We start from the raw sequence: 19465 nt of genomic DNA on the forward strand, positions 1-19465 counted from the left end.
GCTACACGGATGGCAGGCAAACAAAGCCACACGGAGTGGGGAATAAATGAGCAGCCCGTGTTACTTAGGCCAGTCAAAACTAGCAGAGAACAAACTGCATGCCTAGAACTTTGTTATTTGAGTTATTTTATTTGTGTATATAATTTTCATTTCAAAAATGTTACTATTCCATACAATCAATCAAATACCTTCAATATGTAAGCAATAAAAAAATTACAAATCCAAAAATAGAGGGGTAAAGAATAAAAATTTGCACAGGTGTAGACAGCAATGCTCTTCAAGATTTGTTATTAGAGGGTCATTAAATTTTTTCTTTTTTTCAGAATGTTGTATTTCTTCAAAATTCAAATGAAATGTGTTTATTCTTTTGTAAAAAATGTATGGAAATATTTGACTATTTTGACTTGGTATAATAGGTCTTAACACATGCATGCACGTATATGTTGCATTACAAGCAGCAGAATCTTTGGTTATTTCTTTGATGTGTCCTTGTTCTTGTAATGAATATATATATAGTCAATTCTCATTTTACGTAACAGTTTCTATCCTAAAAAACCCTGTGGATATGGAAGATATAGATAGTAAAACATTGATCCTATGCTGAAAATGGGTTTGGTATAGAAGCTTGCCTGGGGGGATGCTCCAGTAATGATCCTTCCACCTAAGGAAAACTTCCTCTAGAAAAGTAAAAAAAAAAAAAGTATTATTATTTTCATTATTATTATAGTCAAATTCAATCATCTTGTAGGTTCTCCACCAGAGGCTGCAAGCGACCACAGTGGTGCTGATCCGAGGATCTCATTGAACAATACAGTCGGCAGAAGCAAAGGGCGCTGTGTACAAGGGGCAGGGACTAATCAGTGCAAGCTTATGAACCACAAGATTACTGGGAGTTGCTGTTTCATGGGGAACAATTTCATGTCTCAGTCCCCATTACGACTGAGGTTCCGCAGCTCACCCACTCCTGTCAATGCCAAACAGGCCCAAGTTAATCCATTCACTGTAGTGTGCATGCATCTCTGGAAATTAGGGGTATCAAAGACCCACAATTGCTCAAGTGTGAAGCATCTGTGCAGATAGATCAGAAACAAAAACAAAAATGCTTGCTAGCTGTGTCTGATCTATCTGTGCTGATGCATCACACATCTTCTTCTCTCAAAAAGACAGGAACGTCTTGTAAATAGTAATAAGTCTTTCATTATTATTATTATTTTACAGGGTTTAAGGTTTATCGTAACTTGGTACAGTTGCAGAAGCATTCACTCAGTGCCCCTTTCCATTATATAGTCCTGGTGAACATCAACTGAGCTGGCTGGGACTCTGGTTGCCAGGACTTGGAAATCAGTTTATGTTGGCAATTAAGGTAGAAATGAGTACAATAGAGGGTCAGCTCAAGTTGGACGGTTGGAAGACAAAGTCAGAGAGGTGAGATTGCGTTGGTTTGGACAGAGGAGAGATGCTGAGTATATTGGGAGAAGGATGCTAAGGGTAGATCTGCAAGGTTTATGGATGTGGTGACAGAGGACATGATGGTGATTTGTGTAATAGAACAAGATGCAGAGGATAGAAAGATATGGAAGAAGATTATCTGCTTTGGTAACCCCTAATGGTAGCAGCCGAAAGAAGAAGAAGAAGAAGAAGTGTCTCAAAGATTGAGCTAAATGATATACATATATTGTGTTTTGTTTATAGTTATGGTTCACAGCTAAGATCACATTTTTGGCCACAATAATCAGTCCAGTATAGGTGGCATATGCTTCCCTAGTCTTCAGACACACTTAAAAGACCATTATAGTATTACAATCTATTTAAAACTAGTTCAGTTCCTCTTTCCCCATTGTCTTCAATGCATTTTACATAATTTGGCCAAGTTCCAAAACATTTGTGAGATGTTGCCAAACTAACAGCAAAGGAAACTCTGTGGGGTTCACTTATCATCAATGAGCAATAACAAAAGAATCACAAATCGTTGCTCTACATGGGTTGGAGTATATGTTTTAAGATGAGACCTCTGTCCGCTTCTAAAACAGGTCCAGCATTGGATGACTTCCTGTGTTGCACGTTTTTAATTTCTGGGCCAACTGGAAGGGGTAGCCTTAGGTCACTTCCAATGGAAGTGATGTCACTCTACTTCTAAGGTCTTCTCATCCATTCCAGGGAAAACTGGAACCATGTTAATGATGGTGTTTCACTATTTGCCTTCCTTCTTTGAGATGACAGATGCAAACCCATGAGACACTTCCCAGTCTTGTACAGTAGCCTATGTGACAATATATAGTTTTTTTTTTTTTTTTTGGTTGACAGCCTATCATTTAAATACAATTTTCCCTCTAAACATTTGGAGTATTAGCAGTCTCTTTTGTAGTAGAATGTCACACCAAACTGACATAAAGTCAACCAAAATAAAAGGCAAGATAAAACAAGTTACATCATGAACAACAAATTTGACAAGTGATGGCCTTGAATGAGTTTTTACAGCTAGAAATGACTTCTAACCCCATGACACTTTAAAGTATAACATTAACTATACTTAATAATAAGCTATACTTCTGAAATCCTTCAATTAAGTAATTCATTTTCTGAACCGGTTTATATCAAAGTTAGTGTGCCCATTCCTATCCCAGATGCTTCAGCCACATGGAAGAACCCAAACCTGCAATTACTTTCACTTTCTGATACAGAGCCAGTTCAGAATGACCAATTATCCTAACATATATCTATTTAGAACATAAGAATTTTGACAATGAGATGAGACCATTCCGTCCATCAAGCTTATTTGTTTAAGCAATATCTAAGCTGTCAAACTAGCTCTTCCAGATCCTTCTTAAAGACTGCTACGGTTTTGCTTTCACTTCATGACTCAATAGCTTGTTCCAGATTTCCACAAAATTTTGGGCCAAGAAATGCTTCCTGACCTCAGTTTTAAATGCACTTTGTGTTAATTTTCACTGGTTTCCTTGAGTAAAATTCAAGGACTTTGACATGGGATAATGCATTCCATTTACTGGAGTCATGGGAGCAGAGAATAGCTGTGCCTTTTAATCTTCACAGTTCCTAAGGTTAAGGATTGTGGGGATGGGCCGGGCTTTCTCTTAATCCCTGATGTTAAGATCTAGAATAGGTGCCTAATCTTAAACTTAGTGGGAAGGGGTGCCTAATCTTAAGGTTGTCTCTACTGTACAGTGTGTTGGATTGGCCTGCCCCTACTACAAACCCTGAACGTAAGGTTCGTGGGGGTAAAGCCAATCCTACCAGGGTCCCTAATGTTAAAATTTTAACCCTGGGTTTTATTCTTTTAACAGTCTCTAATCTTAAATAACCCTAGTACACTATTTTTAGATTTAAAATAAATCCTAGGTAGCACTGAATTTTGTAACCTTAATATACTGATAGTACAGCTTTTTTATACTTTATTTATGCCTTTTTATTGTAGTTTAGACCTTATAATAGATTTTATGTAAAATTACTTTTAATTGTCTTTATTTGCAATTTTCAAATATTTATACAATTTTATGCAAGTTAGGTACAGTTAGTTAAAATACTGATAGGAATGTATTATATAGGTTTTCATGGCAATGTTTTATGATTTTTTAAAAGTATTTTAAAAGCTTTTAATGTAATCTAGGAATGGGTATTGTGGCAAGGAGAGAAAAGTAATTATTTAGATGGATAATGTGTACCCATGCATTTTTGTCCCCTTGAGGGAAATCATCTCTGTAACCCTAACCTAACCTAACCTATCATAACCTAATCTAATGTCTAGTCCAAGTATAGTGTCCCTCGATTTATATTCAACAGTCCTAACGTTTTATCTGCCTTTTTTGCAATCTTCTATGGAATACTTAGTTGCTGAAAATATTGTGTCAACATAAACCCCAAAATCCTTTTTAGAGGTTACTTCCAGTATGACAGTGGAGATCTCTTATCTTGTATTTATAATTGGCATACCTTTTTGCCACAAGTTGCACTTTTCTACATTAAACTGCTTTTTCCAAATGCTTGCTTGGTTTTGAATCTCCTCCAAGTCATCTTTAGTATGTTGGAAGAAGCTGGAGTACATGAAAAACATGAAAGCTCCACACCCACAGTGTCCAGGCTGAGATTGATATTAGAACTTTGGGATAACCACAGAGAACATTGGCTCACAATACTAAAATATAAATCTTTTTGATGACCTGGGGGCGTACTTTATATTGTCATTTATTATAGTGTACTTACATTGTAGCGAAACAGTGTAACTAGATGCTACTACTTTATACTACAATGTAAACCAAGGAAACAGTTTAGGCAAGTTCAGTCAGATATGAAATAAGAATGAGAAATATATACTTAACTACACACATTCTAGATTATAAGTAGAAACAAATAATGTAAAGTGATCCTGATCCAGTATAGATTAGTATAATTCCTAAGGCTGCCTCAGTGATAGCAGAATTACAAGGAAGAAAAAAGCCATTGACACTCAGTTGTCAATGAGTTAATATCTTTTTGGTCAGCTTTAAGGACATTACCCTCAGCACCCTTGGATATCATTGTCTGCAAAGACAGTTAGCTGGCACAGCTTTATGAATTTCTGTTTGTGTAAATATGACATTTCCAGGCATGTCAACAAAGATAAATAAAAGGAAGCCAAGACAGGAGAGAAAGAAGAATTCACCATTCGAGTGATTTGTTTGTCTGCTAAGTGTTCCTCCATACAGTGAGCTATATGTGTAGTGCACTTGCATTATGTGGCCTATTTAATACCCATCTGAAGCAAAGAACACATTTGCTGAAGTGTTTGAAATATTACTGTAATTGTCTATGTCAGAAGGGTTTCTTTTTACTCCACAAAATGATACTTATATATTTTTGCATTCTGGAGTAATATACAACATGATACATTTTCATTAGTTAATCTGAAGTTCAAACTGTGACAGACCTGACCTGACACCTTTTGGAAGAGGAGTGATGGGGTCAGATGATAATCTCTCATCATTTCAGTTCAAAATAGGTGTAATCAAGACAAAGGGTTTGTTGTCTTTATAGTAATGAGATCTGAATGCTTACCTATAAACACAGTTTCCAAGATCAAATTGGACTGTAGACAATATACTGCTCCCTAGACTTATACATGTAACAACAGACTGCATAACAAAGCCTACCAGTGCCAGCCTACTGAAAGAAAAGCTGAGGAGTCAGCCTGGACCTTGGTGTGCCATCCTGTAGTGAATAACCGGCTACATGAATGTAGTCAACTAAAGTACTCTGTTATGGCCTTCCTAAAGTCATTTGGTCACATTCTTTGGAATTACTGCATAACAGATGCATTCTTTATTATTTATTTATTTTAATTTTATGATAGTGATATCACATCAGTTCTATTTTATATTGTATTTTTGGATGTTCTGTGCCATTTGAGACCACTTTGCATGGCTGTAGCCATATTTTTTGAAGTCCCTATGGATATTGTTCATTATGTGCTATAGATAACAACAACAACAACAACATTTATTTATACAGCACATTTTCATACAAAAAATGTAGCTCAAAGTGCTTTACATAATGCTGAATAGAAAAATAACAGACACAGTAAGAAAATAAAATAAGTCAACATTAATAAACATATGAGGTAGGGACTTGTAGTACGTGGTTGGGCCGCTTGGGCGATCTAGTTACACTCCTCACAAGTCAGTCTGCCAAGTGCCATCAGTCTGGAAGGTTGTGCTTGTGTTCAGTGAATTTTGTAAAAGTAGTTTTGTGCAAGCGTCATTTTTTTACGATGGTCGATTATCGTGAGCAACGCACGACAGTGAAATTTTGTTTTCTTCTTGAAAAAAGTGTTGCAGAAACTATTGTTATTGAAATGGTATGGCAACCCTGAACCACCCACCCTACTCACCGGATTTAGCTCCGTGTGATTTCTTTTTGTTCCCAGCGTTTTGCTGACGTCGAAGAGGTAAAACAAGAAACGACCAGAGCATTAATGGGCATTACTTCAGACAAATTTAAGAAATGTTTCGAACAATGGAACAAACGGTTAGATAAGTGTATTTCCGCCAATGGAGAGTACTTTGAAGGAGACTAATTGTACTTTGTACAGAAAATTAAATTAAACACATTTTAAAAATATTTCCGGTTATTTTTGGGTCCCCCCTTGTAGAATAAGAGTAAGGTCCGATGGCCAGGGAGGACAGAAACAACAAAACAAAAAAGAAAAAAACTCCAGACAGCTGGAGAAAAAATAAAATCTGCAGGGATTACAGACCATGAAACCACCCAGTCCCCTCTAGTCATTCTACCTCACATAAATGAAACAGTCCTCTTTGTATTTAAGGTTCTCATGGAAGGACTTGATAATGATGGTCATGTAGACTTCTAGCTTTTGGTCCATCAAAGATAGATAGATAGATAGATAGATAGATAGATAGATAGATAGATAGATAGATAGATAGATAGATAGATAGATAGATAGTGAGTCACCACCACTCAATGGCCAGAGTTGGGAGGAAGAGGACAAAGCCTGAGGAGAAGTGGTGGCGGAACGATGGGCTGCAGAAGGACTGTTGGGCTGTGCTTTGCATTGCCTGTCTGTTTCAGGTTAGGGTGGCTGTACGTGCCCTGGGCTTCACAATAGATAGACAGATAGATCGATAGAGATGTACTCACACATACTGTATACAGGTATGGGCAAAAGTTGTTTTTATGGAAAAAGACATACAGGGCATGATTGCTACACTCAAGTACACTTTTAATAATAATAAAAAGAAAAAGGAGACAATACAGATAAACAATACAATAATTAATCAATAAATAATAATACAAGAATAAACTCCGTTTCACTTACTCACAACTGTAAACCTACTTTTGCCCACCTCTATAGAGTAGATGGTCCATGGTTCACCTTTTATCATGACAATGACTTGAAGCAAATGGACAACAAAAATGCTGGAGTGGCTTCAAGTCAAGCTTCTGAATGTCCTTTAGTGGCCCAGTCAATGACCAGGCTTATGCCCCATAGATCATCTGTGGGAAGACATGAGGATGGCAGTTTAACAACACCTTCCATCCAATCTAACAGAGCTTCAGGGAATCTGCCAGAAAAAAAATGGGATAAACAAATTCAATCCATGTGTGCAAAACTTGTAGTGACTTTCACAAGAAGACTCAAAGCTGTAATAGATGGCAAAGAGTCTGAATGCTTATTTGAATTTTATTACATTTTCATACCATTCTGAAAACACACTTTCACTCTGTCATCATGGGTTACTGACTATAGATTACTGGGCAATAATATCAAAGAATTAAATCTAAATCAGAAAGTGAAAATTATTAAGGAGTCTAAGTTCTTTTGATACCCGATCAAAGCTATTTAGCCAAATGTTGTGCTTCTTACATTCACTCCTTTTCAGCACAGGAATAACTTCTATCTATCTATCTATCTATCTATCTAATACAATGTATCCATGCTCTAAGCCCTTAAATTCCCACACGCCAGATCTCCAAGTTGCAAAGAAAACTGTTCAAAGTCAGACAGGCAGCAGTGAACAATCAAAAGAAATTTCATCCAGTGAACCACAAAGAGACTGAAGTCAAGCTTCCCAGGAGCCATGAACCCAGCCATGACATAATTCATAAGAATGAATCTAAATTCAAGACAAAAAGAAGCAATTTGCATCCATGATAAAAATGTGCAGTAAGAGAAAGGGAAAAGAAGTGCAGGAAGTGCAAGGTTCAATGCAAATTTCAGTGAATAAGGTTATTCACAGAGAGGAATATCTATCTATCTATATATATAGTTTAAATATATACACATATGCATCTATATGATCAATTATAACGCATATAGAATTACAAACTTAAGCACAACACAACACTGTTGAACATAAAAAGTGCATATGTGCACTACATAGAAATAAGTAAACAGACATATACATATTATTCATTATAAGTAAAAAATAGTTTCAATGAATAAAGACTATACAGCCATTGGGCTTTTGCATATTCATATTAATTATAAATTTCCAAAGATCACTGAAAAGCATTAATGGGGTAATTCTGTGAAGGAATTTGCCTCAGAGTTGAAAATAAAGTTCAGAGAAATTTAAAAAATAAACAAAGTATAGAGGGCAAAAATATTATGCTAATTTTTTAATAGCCAGAAAAGGGGTTGGTATAGCGGGGCTGGTATTCGAATTAAAGCTCAACATACTGTAGCACACTATCTCTATAATCTCTATACTTAAAATTACAATATTTTAAAGATTAAGCAAAAACATTAACAGCTGCTCAACAGTAAAACCCACCTTCCAAATAAAAAGTGTGATCATTAAATATGCTGATTGTGATTCAGGTTGAATTCATCTCATTATTTCAGAAGCAAGTAAAAAGTGAAATCACCATAAAGCCTCTCAGACTTTCTTCTTCATGGAGCAGACCTTTTCTTTTTATCCTTAGCACACTGCTGCTTGCCTAATGCCTCTAATCTGCTCTGCTCTTCTAAGCTTCTACTCATTATGCACAGACCATTTTAATATTAACGTATATCTTTGGATCATCATTATTAAATCCTTATACAATTGTTAGAGTTTATGATATCACCTACGCTTTTTTTTCTGAGTGAAATGATTTTAATTATTTATTTATTTTTTGTCTGCCTGTGTACCTCACATACCAGAGTTCCATTGTTCTCTGTATCAATTCTAAAGCTTTATAATTTAGTCTTCTGCTTTACTGAAGGACTTTGAAATGCACAATAGGATGAAAAATTTCATTTTCATCAGTCTTCCATATTTTTGGCTAGAGAGGTTTCCATTAAAATTGGTAAAATCAAAGGATTGAAACTAAGCTGACAATTTAAAATACATTAGTAAAGGAAATATTAAATGAATTATTATCAGAAATGCACTGTTTCATTAAGACAATGCTGAGTGAGGACTCACTGACCAAAGACGCTCTGACTTTCATTTTAGTGACGGGCATGCAGGCTTTTGGAAATTCCTTTCACCGCATCTTGATAAAAGCTGTAGGCTATAAGTTGTTGGCTTGTTTTTCAATTCGGATAGCCTTGCCTGTCACATCGCACAGCAGGAACCTCAGTTGCTTTTGTAAAATTATCTGCAATTATCTCCAGACTGCAGCTAATTTTCAAGATAGGTTAAACATAGGCTTCGAAAAGAAGCTCCCAGACGGAAGAAGTCATGTGCATTTGTACAATTTATGGAAGAGAAGTGCTGATGACTGAGGAAATTTGAGCCCTTGAGTGCTGCTATGGATTTCATAGCCAATCAAAACTAAATTAGGAAACAAAGACATTATTAAAAACTCCTCTGCGCATGCAGCTTTGGCATAATATTATGAGATGGACATTAAATATATTCCTAAGAGACACACACTATCATTAATGCAACATGTCCTTAATTATTCTAAGGTTCATTTTACGGTAAAGTAGGTTAAATAAAGATCTGTGCAGTTCCTGCAATAACTAATATAACTGTGGTTATGCAGTTACAAAATGATGCTAAATTACTTGTCACCTTTCTTTAATAGAAATCTGTAAAATATAATTTTACTAAGCTTTACATTGTATTGGTATGTTAATTTAATATACCTGGTGCTTAATGATAGTAGTCTTTCCCTTTGTTTTTTAAAATAAAAGATATATTGGAGATTATAAACAATAATATTTATGCAAGTTATACATTCGGTGTGTTGGTGCACACTTTGTACCAAATGCTAACATGATAGCCTTTGAAAACCCATAATCCTGAAGAGAATGGTGTGTCATATTTCTGTTGTGTGATAAGTTGATCAAATTTAGGATCTCATAAATGTAAGTAAAGGAATAACAATTAGACCCCTATCAGACTATTATTACCCTTAAAATTATTTTAAAAACAAAAACTCTATGTATTTCAGATCAAATATACTAATATTGCATTTAAACCAATTGTTTGGTACTCTCTGTGACTCCAGAGTGTCTCATTGGTGGTCTGATATCATGGGGTTTCTATTGTTCCAGGAACAACATGATGTTATGACTTTTAGCCTTTTCAACATATTAATCTTGAGTTTTTTATTACAAGGAATCAGTTATAAATGCATTCTGTCAACATGGTCCACCTATGTAAGATGGTGGCACACAGCATCTTGTTGTCTTAGTTTTGACCCAACAAACCAAAAGAATTGTTTGTTAAAATTGTTAGAATGTTTTGCAGTGTTTGTTTCATGTTTACTGTTTTGGCTTTAATGATTGGTTTGACTTGCCTACCTGTTATTCTCACACCAGATTGTTTTTTTATTTTTAGAACATTACAAAAAGTTTGACGATAACAGACCATTCTGCCCAACAAAGCTCACCAATGCTAGCTACTTGAATCCTCCAACATAATATCAAGTCAAGTTTTGAAGGTCCCTAAAGTTCTACTGTCTACCACACTACTTATTCCATGTGTCTATGTTTTTCTGTGTGAAGAAAAACTTTATAATGTTTGTGCAAAATTTATTCTTAAAACGTTTCCAACAGTGTCCCGGTGTCCTTGTTGAACTCACTTTAAAGTAACAGTCTCAATCCACTGGACTCATTTCTTTCATAACTTTAAAAACGTTAATCATGTCAACTCTTAACTATTTGTTAAAACTTAAAAGGTTCAACTCCTTCAATATTTTATCATAACTCATCCTCTGCAGTCCTGCAATCAGTCTAGTTGCTCTTCTTTCGACTTTCTCTACCACTGCTATGTCCTTTTTGTAGCCTGTAGGCCTAAACTTCCTGCAGTGCTCAAGGAGTGACCTCACTAGTACGTTATAAAACTTGAGCTATTCGACACATCATGCTATATAGCTGAAATGCTTGGAAGATGATATTTAGACGCCATTAAGAAGGCTATTAGATTCTAATTTTTGACCATTGCACTAAGTGTCCCTTTTAATTTCTGCTTTATCTCCTGATGGCATTCCACAAAGCACACTTATGAAATGAAGTCTCTCTTGAATTAGTCTTACATTTGAGGCTCAATTTGTTCCACTAATGCAAAGCGTTGCTTTTTAATTTAAGATGAGCTGAGGCAATTCTCAATGATGTGTGCACTCATGATATTTAAGAAACAAGTAACGATTATGGAGAAAAGCTATCATGACTCAAAAAACACTTAGAGTGCATAATTTACAGATTATGTGCCCATGACTTTAAATGAGAAACTAAAGAAATATACACAACTGTATATTATATGTTAGGTTGGAAAAGTATAGGATTTGAAACTCGTGTTTTAATTGATGTAAAATAGCACAACACATACAGTAGCAGAGAGAGTGAAGGTCTTTTCAGCAGCTGAACAAGAAGTAATGCTAAATTGTACAAAGAGTCCAAATTAATACAAAAAAAAGGAACTGTGTTTGCCTTTAGCAAAGTGCAAGACTGTGTGGCAGTCTATAGCAAACTGATTAAATGTCTAAGTATACAGTTTTAACAGTTCTGTTGATTACATAATTAAATGTTATTGGCATTATTCAAATTAAAATTTCTTCTGAAGTTCCCAGTTTGATTTTAAACTTAAAAAAAATGTCAATATTATATGTTATTTAGCAGCGTGTACAGTCTGCACCACACTTAGCTGGAAATGGAAATCAAATACAAGAACACACTTAACAACTAGTAGATTATACATTTATGTTGTGACGTGTGAGTCACAGACTTGCACTACAGAGAAGGAGGTGAGTCTGGCTTTATGGTTGTGAAGATAGGAACATTCTCAAAGCATTTATTCAAACAGGAGCTGTCACTCAAGACACGTACGGCATATAAGCAGTGACAATGACGTTGTCCTGCATTTGCTCCCTTCCCAAATCAAAAGAACAGCCTTGTGTAGCCTTCCTACACAAATAGAAGAGTGAAAAAGTGAACGCCAAGGCCAGGTGAGTGGCCAGTTTTCAGTGTTGCCTCGCATAAACCATTGGACAACAGACACTGTAAACGCTGAGCCAGTGAACAACCAATCCCTGCCAACATTAACAGAGTTTCAGAGTATTTGGGGGGTTGTCAGGGTCTCACAAATCTCACAAAATGTATGCATGCATTACACTTTTAGCAACTAAAAGAAAGCTGCTTCTTCTACCACTGGTGGGAAGTGCTCATTTTCAAACTCTTTTTCTTCAGAGCTTTTTTCCCTGATCAGAATAACTGATGACACAATACAACTGGACATACACATCAATGTCATTTAAAAATGACTTGCCTATACATTGATGCTATGGATTGATTTGTGGTTAGCTTAGCTTTTAACAGACCATTATTCAAACATGAAGACAGGCTGTTGCACCTATGATGTCTGTCAATGATTATCTAGTGCCTCTGATAACATTTTGGATAAGGATTCAAGCATTTTACATCTAACAGCGTTACGCTGACCTATGCAATATATCTATGGAAAGTGTCTGACAAAGGCACTGTAAGTTGTACCAGCATACACAGGGGTTGTAAAGGCTGCATATGTCAGTTAGAGCAAACCTAGCAGAAGGAGGCAAGAAGAGTTAAACAGCACTTTAGGAGACTGCAGTACATATAGCATATTGTACATGCATACTCTCCTTTATATTAACATTGAACATTTAAATGTAAACCAATCTTTGTAAATTACACAGTAGACATGCAAGTACCAATGGTCATGGGTTGCTGCAGGTTATTGAATGTTAAATGAGATGAACAATATTTAAGCTTCCCAAGGGAAATTCACCTATTTTACAACTTGCAGGTTATTGAATGTTAAATGAGATGAACAATATTTAAGAAATCGAAGGTACATTTTAGGATAAGGATTTAGGAGTCGTATTGGACTCTATGCTATCAACTGCCAGACAGCATTCAGAAGCCATTAAAAAGGCTAACAAAATGTGAGGTTATATAGTGCCGTGATGTGTAGAATACAAGTCGAAACGTGGTATGTTCAAGAAAGACCTCATCTGGAGTAATGTGTGCAGTTTTTGTTTCCAGGCTACCAAAAGGACATAGCAGAGCTAGAAAAGGTCCAGAGAAGAGTAACTAGGCTCATTCCAGGACTACAGGTGAAGAATTATGAAGAAAGGTTAAAAGAGCAGAGCCTTTTCAGTTTAAGCAAAAGAAGATTACGAGGAGACATTACTGAAGTGTTTAAAATTATGAAGAGAATTAGTCCAGTGGATCGAGTCTACAGGGAGTGCAGAATTATTAGGCAAGTGAGTATTTTGACCATATCATCATTTTTAATGCGTATATTCCAACTCCAAGCTGTATTAACTTGAATGCTTATTGGATTTAAGCACGTCAGGTGATGTGTATTTGTGTAATGAGGGAGGGTGTGGCCTAAGGAGATCAACACCCTATATCAAGGTGTGCAGAATTATTAGGCAGCTAGTTTTCCTCAGGCAAAATGGGCCAAAAAGAGATTTAACTGACTCTGAAAAGTCAAAAATTGTAAAAAGTCTTTCAGAGGGATGCAGCACTTTTGGAATTGCTAAGATATTGGTGTGTGATCACAGAACCATCAAACATTTTGTTGCAAATAGTCAACAGGGTCGCAAGAAACGTGTTGAGAACAAAAGATGCAAATTAGCTGCCAAAGATTTGAGAAGAATCAAGCGTGAAGCTACCAGGAACCCATTATCCTCCAGTACTTTCATATTCCAGAGCTGCAACCTACCTGGAGTGCCCAGAAGTACAAGGTGTTCAGTGCTCAAAGACATGGCCAAGGTAAGGAGGGCTGAAACCCAACCACCACTGAACAAGAAACATAAGTTGAAACGTCAAAACTGGGCCAAGAAATATCTGAAGACAGATTTTTTCAAAGGTTTTATGGACCGATGAGATGAGAGTGACTCTTGATGGACCAGATGGATGGACCTGTGGATCAGTAATGGGCACAGAGCTCCACTCCAACGTGGAGGTGGGGTACTGGTATGAGCTGGTATTTTTAAAGATGAGCTAGTTGGACCTTTTGCATTGAAGATGAACTCAAAATCAACTCCCAAACCTACTGCCAGTTTTTCAAGACACTTTCTTCAAACAGTGATACAGGAAAAGACCATGATTTTTATGCAGGCCAATGCTCCATCACTTGCATCGAAGTTCTCCACTGCGTGGCCAGCCAGTAAAGGCCTTAAAGATGAAGGAATAATGACATGGCCCCCTTCCTCATCTGACCTAAACCCTATCGAGAACTTGTGGGCACTTCTTAAACGCTAGATTTACGGGGGAGAAAAACAATACACCTCTCTGAAGAGTGTCTGGGAGGCTGTAGTCACTGCTCCACAAAAAGCTGATCGTCAACAGATCAAGAAACTGACAGACTCCATGAATGGAAAGGCTTATGACTGTTATTGGAAAGAAGGGTGGCTATATTGGTCATTGATTGATTGATTTATTTTTTGAAATGTCAGAGATGTTTATTTGTAAATTTTGAGGTGTTTGTTTATTATTCTCACTATAACAGATGAAAATAAACAAGTGAGATGGGAAAATTTTCATTTTTCCTTTAGTTGCATAATAAATCTGCACACTAATAGTTGCCTAATAATTGTGCGCACATATGTATTCCCCTGATGATGTTCACACTCACATTTCCGTTGTGAAACATTCAGGTTTCAGGTTTATTAACATTTTGGATTGACTGATAGCACTGTGTTTGTTCCATATTAAAATTAATCCTCAAAAATACAACTTGCCTAATAATTCTGCACTCCCTGTATTATTTTAAAACCAGTAATGGCGCACTGCACGGAATACACTCGACTTGAGCATTCCTAGTTTTCATCCTCTTTCTCTGTACGTTTAGCATTCGTTTGCTCAGAGGTTGATGCGCTTGTTGCTTCCTGAGCAGCTCTACTTTTCTCCACCCTAGCGGTCTGCTTCTTCTCTTCTTTCATCAGCATCTTTTCGCGTTAAAACGGATTAAGTCAGTGTTTGTATTGCAATTACTTAGTACGTTTTCTTTAATTTTTCACTTAAGCTGGCACTTAAATCTTCAATCTGCCTCAAGAATAATTTAAGATATGTAGAGGTAGGGGAAGTGACGGCTGCTGCCGGGAGTTGATTCTACAATAAAATAAAATAAAATGAAAAGAGGAATAACCTTGGAGGTTAATCAGAACCTCAAAGGCAGATATTAGATGTCACATAGTATATGTGTACCAAATTTCAGGCCAATTGGTCAAACGGTTTGCGAGCTATAAGTGATTTAAAATCCTGGACAGACAAACAGACAGCCATGGTAGCGTATTATATATAAAGATGAGTTAATCTCGGGGAGACAGATGGAAACTTGTTAAGGATAAATTTGCACAAACATTAGGATGTTGTTTTTCTTCACACAGAGAACAATAGACGCTTGGAATAAGCTACCAACTAATGTGGTAGACAGTTAGGGACTTTCAAAACTTAATTTGATGTATTTTAGAAGAATAAAATGGATAGGACCGGTGAGCTTTGTTGGGCTGAATGGCCTGTTCTTGTCTAGATTGTTCTAATATTCTAATATCATTTAGACCGGTCCAGTGAGGTGCCCAGCAGATCGTATTGTAATGCATTTTCTGCTGTACGTAAGAAGTGCCCTGTTTCAGGGAGCATTTGATAATTAAAGCATTACCTTCTCTTTAAAAAGAATGACTTTTCTTTTTCCAATGGTCTGCCTTACAATTACAGTTATGACATTTAAAGACAATATCCTTCATAAATAGGTATAATTTGAATCCTCTTTTGACATGGGCTAAAGAAAGGTAATAATTACTGATACGTGATAGCAGTGATTGAAGACAGAAGTGCTTGCATCTGGAAAGCAATTGTCCCACACATCCACTTTCATTTATGAATTGCTTTTATTGCCATATGCTTCCTGAAGTGAAGGTAAAGGTTTAAGCAGATTTTACATGAAATGTAATATTTACACTCTGCTTGTAATGAGAGATTTCGCTGATTTGCACAGACACTGACAATATTCTTCTGGTGTACTGTTTTCGATTTGATCTGTCAGGATTCACACGCCATCTTCATCTAAATGAGGTGGCACATCTTTTTCATGACAGATACACTAAGCACTGGGCAAGTAGAAGAAAAAGAAAAGAAATCAACATTTCAAGACCATTTACATTGTCACAAGTGGCTGTTTGCTGCACATTATTTGTTTTATTTTTCTATGCATATAAATATTTCCTCTCAGTAACTCCTTTCTTTTTTTTTTAATCCATTTTCTCAAATCCACATTTTCATGAAGGAAATCTACTATTGCAATAGACAGAAAACATATTCTTTGGAGAGTTGTATCTTTAACTGACCCATCTGGCCACTGGGATAATCTAATCAAAGAAATTGACAATATCCACACAGTAGGTGAGAAACAGGCCTTGGAGAAATGTTGGATGGAGATCATTTTCAGATCTGTGATATGGTTTGATCAAGCTGCTTCACAGATCTGTGATGGACTGGTGTCCCTGTTGGTTCCTGCCTTGCACTTAATTTTGTCAGGATGGGCTCCAGGTGTCCACAATACTGAACTGAGTAATGCTGGGGCTGCTGGGATAAATGAATGAATAGAAAGTTTGAACTTAATAATATATATAATTATTTACCACCACAGCAAATAAAAAACAGCATTGCGGATGCAAATAATTATTTCAAATCTCACCAGTCTACAGTGAGCTCACACTTTTTGGATATAATTAGATCAATTATATGATCATGTGCAAGCAGTATAAAATGAAGCTGTTAAATTTATTTAAAAAAAGAAAAACTCCAGATGAATACATTTGCTGTAGGCACAAAGTCTCATTTGATGGAAAAATATTGTTATTTTCACTAGGAAAACACTTTTGTCTTAACACATTTTTTACTTTTTGTACAGTAGTTTGATAATGCACAATCACTTGTATACGCTTTTGATCAAGCATGGAAATATGCGTTTAAATTGTAGTGTTGAAAGCAAATATTACAGTGTTAATTCTGGGCTCACACACAATAAGTCCTGACATTTCATTTCAATCAAATGCACAATTTATATTCATCTATGGCAATTTTAAAACTGCATGATGTGCTATAGATACAGAATGACAAATAAAAAAAAAAAAACTGCTGACTTCTGAAAATAAAATTAAAATCTTCGAAGGCCAAGAATATTTACATTGCAATACGGCAAATATAGCAAATATATACTGAATGAGCTGCAATACAATACTTCTGAGGCACCTCCATATTATTAATTCCGTCTGTGATATTTGATTTTATAGCACTTGTAATTAGCATCTAGAATTCATAGCAAATTGCCCATCTGTGCTATAAATACTTCTGAGATAAACATCACATCTCAATTTACAGGCTAAATTACTGTGCCAATAATAATGTGTCTTGTACTAATATGTATTTTAGCATGTCACAATATATTTTTCACTTTGCTTGTAAACATGCATTTCAAGTTGTCAGACAAAATATTTCAGGGAAGGAACAACAAATCATTTTAAAAAAACTGTTGTATTGGAGAATAATACAAAGGCAAACTGTAAATGTCTTTAAAAACACTTTGTATAATTTTCAGGCGTGTCCACATCACTAATCACATAAAGCCATTGACATCAGCTTCAACGCTATTCTATCTATCTATCTATCTATCTATCTATCTATCTATCTATCTATCTATCTATCTATCTATTCTCAAAATTTCTGTCAATTTCTCTTCTTATTTTCTATGTATCTAGTCATACATACATATATATATTGCATTTTATTTTAAAATATTCTTTGAAGACACCTTTGTATACTATTGCTCTTTAAATGTTTTTTTTCATTCATTTATTTTATATGTTTGTATACATAAAATTAGTATTTGGTGGTGTGGTGTAGCTTGGAGTTAATTCTGGCAGGACTACATATAAAAAAGTATCTTAACTTCTCTGACTAAACAAATCTGGGACATCAACTTAATCTGAATGTTAGCATTTGGAATAGACAAACATTAAAGAAGGCAGCATGGTGGCACAGTGTCTCTGTCTGTGTTGAGCTGTATGTCAAGCCCAGTGTCTGTATTCCAGCTTTTCTTCACAAAGACATGCAGAACAGATTAATGGGCAAGTCTAATTTAGGCTTGCAGATGTGTGCGTGTCAGTGTCAGGTTATGGACTGGCACTCCTTGCAGTGTTGTTTTGTGAGTCCAAGGCTATCTGAAAGGTAATTAAAAATGTTTGTCCAGAATAATGTTAATTTGGTGCAGGACCAGAACATGTGACCCAGTGAGGCTGGGACTTGGTTGCAACGTTTGCAGGTTGGATCATGCCCTGGAAACATTTTGGAGAGTTTTAGTCAAGACAGATGTGCTCGATATATAATTTTGAGTTGTATAATTGTATGCTTTGCGGATATGGAGCTCGAGTGAATTATCTGCATTGCTACTTTCCACTCCTTTTCTGATATATTAATTGACCCAGTGTCCTCTTGGATCTTTGAAAGGGAGGGATTGTAAAATGATTTTATATATTGTAGAGATGGAGTCTAACTCCTTGAAATTGAGCAATAAATTTTCCAGCATGGTTGAGGGTGCAAGATGAGGAAAATCTGGAAGGTTTTGTTTAACAAAGTTTCTGATTTGATGATAGTGAAAGAAATGTGTAGCTGGAATGTTAAATTTGGAATGTAATTGTTCATAGGATGCAAAGACGTTGTCTATATAAAGATCTCTAAGCAAGTTAATTCCAAATTTTTTCCAGATATTAAAACTGCATATGTTTGTGAAGGTTGAAAGAGGTGGTTCTCTTGCAGGGGTGCCACAGATAGAAGCTTCTCCATCTTAAAATGCTTTCTACATTGGTTCCAGATTCTAAGTGAGTGGAGCACAATTGGGTTATTAGTGTATTGCCGATAGCGTGTGTTTATTGGAGCACAGAACAAGGAATACAAAGAAGTACTGCAGGATTTTACTTCTATTGCGGTCCAAGCCTGTGTATGTTCTTCTATTTGTGTCCAGGTTCTTATCGCCTGTATATTTGCTGCCCAGTAATAAAACTGGAAGTTAGGTAGAGCCATGCCGCCTTCTGCCTTTTGTCTTTGTAGGGTCGCTCTTTTGATGCGTGGATGTTTTGAATTCCAAATAAATGAGGTTATTGTTGAATCTAATTGCTTAAAAATGATTTATTAATGTATATTGGGATGTTTTGAAATAAAAAGGAGCTTAGGAAGAATATTCATCTTAACAGTGTTAATTCTTCCAGCTAGTGTGAGATGAAGGGTTGACCATCTATGCAAGTCTTGTTTAATTTTTTCCATGCAGACGCGAAATTTTGTTGATAAGAGCTTTATGTTTACTTGTGATGTTTACCCTAGGTATTTAAACTGTTCTGCAATGATAAAAGGTAGGGTGTCTAATCTAATATTATATGCTTGAGAATTCACTGGAAAGAGTACACTTTTATTCAGATTAATTCTGAGACCAGAGATCTTTTGAAATTCTGTGAGTGCTGCTATCACAGAATTTTCTGG

General features: G+C 35.9%; 1 protein-coding gene across 7 annotated transcripts in view; it reads left to right on the plus strand.

Moving 5' to 3' along the window:
- ntng1a (netrin g1a) overlaps positions 1–19465 on the plus strand; it is a 510418-nt gene that overhangs the window by 45679 nt on the left and 445274 nt on the right. The gene's annotated exons all lie outside the window — the stretch shown is intronic.

The sequence above is a fragment of the Polypterus senegalus genome, chromosome 14, assembly GCF_016835505.1.
Source record: "Polypterus senegalus isolate Bchr_013 chromosome 14, ASM1683550v1, whole genome shotgun sequence".
Classification (NCBI taxonomy): Eukaryota; Metazoa; Chordata; class Cladistia; order Polypteriformes; family Polypteridae; genus Polypterus; species Polypterus senegalus.